This window comes from Meleagris gallopavo, chromosome 6, assembly GCF_905368555.1.
Source record: "Meleagris gallopavo chromosome 6, MGAL_WU_HG_1.1, whole genome shotgun sequence".
In the NCBI taxonomy this organism is placed as follows: domain Eukaryota; kingdom Metazoa; phylum Chordata; class Aves; order Galliformes; family Phasianidae; genus Meleagris; species Meleagris gallopavo.
The window spans coordinates 37,760,994-37,764,982 of NC_139409.1; positions in this window are offsets into that span (position 1 = coordinate 37,760,994).

The window sequence follows — 3,989 nt, forward strand, 5'->3', positions numbered from 1 at the left end:
ACACCATCTTGAATTCTGTCAGAGAAATACTTGTAGGTGGAAATGCAGCCTTAAGACTGAGAGTTAGCTGTAGCTTTTGAAAATAAGTTTAGGTGTATGAGTGAGTGCAGAAAATGCCAAAGGAAACAATACCTCTCACTGATCTCTGGGTTTATCCTTACCTCATAGTGAGAGGCTTCAATACGGCTACTCCTGTTTGCCTTTGGCTTTACTGTTTGCTCTTCTAAGTTTTCAGAAGTGGTGCTAATCCATGATGTGACCTAAACAGAATGTGAGACAAAGCACAGTTTTCTGCTGAAACAGGCTACCTCCTGAAGAATTGGCTGATACTTCAGAGAGTTGTGCTGCCATTGAGAGGGATCTCGATATGCTGGAGAGAATGGTTGATAGGAATCTCATAAAGATCAACACAGGAAAATGCTAAGTCCTGATCCAGGAGAGGAACAATACTAGGCACCAGTGCAAGGTGGGAGCCGCAATATGGAAAGCATCCTGAGAGAAAAGTAGACATCAAGATAGTCATGAGTCAACTGATAAACTGATAAGAAGGTCGACAGAAGGCTTTGTGAATATGGGACAGTTGAATATCCCGGATAGGAAGGGCAGAGCTTAATAGCAACTTCAAAAACTATGTTGCATCCATGAATCTCAGGTGAATTTGATGCAGTTATTTTTATTAACCTCTAAATTTCAGTGCCTAGTGTTCTTTATACAATAGTCTTCTTAATATGTTAATCACTAGTATTTCTGTTTTACATTAGCAGGGCGTATGAAGTGCTCAGTATATCCTGTTTACAGATACCTTAATTACCCTCAACAGGACTGATTCTGTCACTTTTCACCATTAAAGTCCTTCTCTTCAAACTGCAGACAAGCTCGAAGGAGAGGGAAGTTTTCCTTGAGTAAAAAAGCTTGATGTTCAAACAGAACTAATACTAACACTGTCTTCTTTGCAAACAGTTCTCAGAAAACGTGTGTGTTAAGGTATTTTAGAGAGAGATAAGAAGGATCTTAAGGATTTCACTTAGGAGAAAATCCTAACTTATGCATCTCTGCATGCATTATACAGCTAGTCACTAATGCTGTTCTCTTCACACCTTCCTACACATAAAGTCTGTGGTTTCCCCAGTTCTTAGTAGGCCTGAGCACCAAAGAGCCATGTGCCACAGGCACTCTGATCCTTCTTTCAGATGGCACTTCAGCATCTCAGAATTCCCACCAAGAAGAGACATACATTCATTTCTGTTTTGCAGGGGCACAAACAGACCACGAGATCACTGAAGCTGAAGAGCAGAAACTTAATCAGACTCTTCCAAGTCTCAGGTCTATATTTTAATTTGGTATCACTTGTTTTGATTTCAGATGCTTTACATTATATGTTTCTTATCTTCTCACATATCCTGAGCCTCTGTTCCTTCAGAAGCCAAGCTACAATATCTAACATATGGAACTGTTTCTTGAAGTTGCATGTAGTCTTTCCTTTTGAGACACGACCTAAGCTGGGCAGGACTTTGGCATGGATCTGCCAGTACTTTCCCCAAAGCAAATATACATCCAGAACAAAAATAAGTTTCATTTTCAACTCTGTTCTGGTGGAACAAAGTTACTCTTCTAACAAAAAGGCAGGAATATTGGAAGAGATAGATGAAAATAAAATGAATGGAAAATAAATAACTCCCCCCCTCCTGGCACTGACTGTGTTCTTGCAAAATAGATCTTTTCTTCTACTCTTGTTCTTGGTCTAGCAATTGTCAGTGACTTCCCAGATTGCCACAGGTTTATCAGCACTCTGGATTGGCGCCTGGAAATTCAGGCAAGTTTTTTCATCATATGGAGAACTGCTCTTTGTTCTTTTCAACATTTCATCCTCTCCCTTACAGGATAACTCTCTTCGGCTTCTCCATTCAAGAGATTTCCTAATCTGAGCTCATAAGGAAGCATTCAGAATCATGGTACCTTTCTGCTTTCCTCTCTCTCTTCTTTCCTCCCAGACGCAGCAGTCAGGCAAGTGATTCTACAACTGACTCTCCAGCTTTGTAGCTTTGAGTTGAATCTCTATGAAACCAAGAAAGGCACAAATGAGGCCTTGCTCTTTTATGGGAAAGAATTCAAAGTTGTTGTTTCAGCAGAATGAGGTCTGAGTGTCCTATAAAAAAGAAATAAATGCAATTTTGTACAGCATGCCACAAAACATTACTTTGACTGCCAGCTGCACTGAGGACATACACTTGCTGTACTTCCACGTTGACATTTAAAGAAGCATTTGGGCCTTGGAACTATGACAGATTCCATAGTTATAGTAGATTAATTTTTCATAGTTACTCAGATCACTTCGTCTCAAAGACTTCACTATAAATGTTTGTGAGCATGGTTAAAGGGAAAAAAAATCTTAGTCATAAAGAACAAGAAATTAACCCTGTAAAATTATTTTTAAAGCAGCTGACTCAGATTTAACTACTGTACCAATATCAACAAAGCATCACACTGTCAGTTACTGAGTTCTAAATCAACAAAAGCTCAAAAACTTGTGAAGTGGAAATAAATGTGAGCCAATGTAATTTTTCCTAGATTTGAGATAGAAATAATGGACACCCAGACAAGTCTGACTCAGATGGTTGGGTGCAACATGAACTGGCAAATCCTTTTACATCTGCTGGTTTAATTACAGAGGTCTCTGCAGTGTTCCTTTGGCTATGCTGATTTTTTTGCTATTTCTTTTTTCACAAGAATTTTTTGGAGCCTTCCAATTTCTACTTTCTGCATATCACTTATCTTTTTGAAAGAATTCCTGCTCTTTTTCATGTTCCATTTTAAATCAAGTCCCACCTACAGCACATTCTGATATTTCTGAGCTGTCACTTCTACCTATGATTCATTTTTGCATGTTTTGTCATTCCTAATTTTGCAGTTTCTAGAAGTGGCTGAGGAAGATGGCAGGTGATAGAAAGTTCTACAGGAGAGAAGGAAGAAAACATCTTGTATTTCTCAGTGAGCTAAATTGCAGGCTGTGACATTTTCAGCAGTCCATATGGAGGTGATCAAACTGTCTCTAAAGGACGGCAAATACTTCCCCACAGACATTGGAATATGCATATATAAGATACTTCAATCACTTTTTTATTGCCTATTGCCTGGCATTTCTGCTTAGATCGTGTTTTCTATGAGTTGAGGAGATTTTAGTCCTTCAAGGCCAAGAATCATTCGGCTGACTGAAGTTACATATTCCTGACATTGGAATGGCCATAGCTGCAGTGGAACTCTGCAGAATATAAATTTATTAATGTTGCAAATCTTTAAAGAAAGATCATTTCATAGAAAGATTAATCTTGTGGATTAGTGTATCTTTACGTAGAACAATTGACCAAGTGATTTTCAAAAATAATTTCTGAGTTGAAATCAAATAAGAAAACTCAAAACACCAAGATTAAAAGAACTAGAATAGGCAAATACAATACTTCAAGTACTGAATCTTGCAATACCTCTGCTGTATTGAGACAACATGCAGATGTTATACGCATTGCATTGAGTCCATCAGATTTCCTTTTTTGTTGTTGTTTTGTTTGTTTAAACAGAAGAGTCTCTAATCAAATGTTGTATGTGTTTGCACTGTCATACTGACTTCTTTAATTTCCAGATTGGTAGAACACTGTGAGGATCCATTCAAGCCAGATATTACTTCAAATTCATGAATCTAGACTCATTAGTTAGCCTCACAATAACCACATTTTACTTTGTAGATGCAAGATATAATGACAATTGATTAAATTTCACACTGATTTCTTCACTGTCAGTTACTATATACCTCCTCTTTTTGACGCATCTTGGAACTCTTTCAATATGAAGTGTAGGCAGGGGTGTCATTAGCAATTTGATATATGTACACATGCTACTTTTACTGCATCCTAGTCTATCGTATTCCAGACTATCCTACAGTTAATAAAATTCAGCTTCTCTCTGCAATAAGAAAAGTATATGGACCGCTTTCTTCT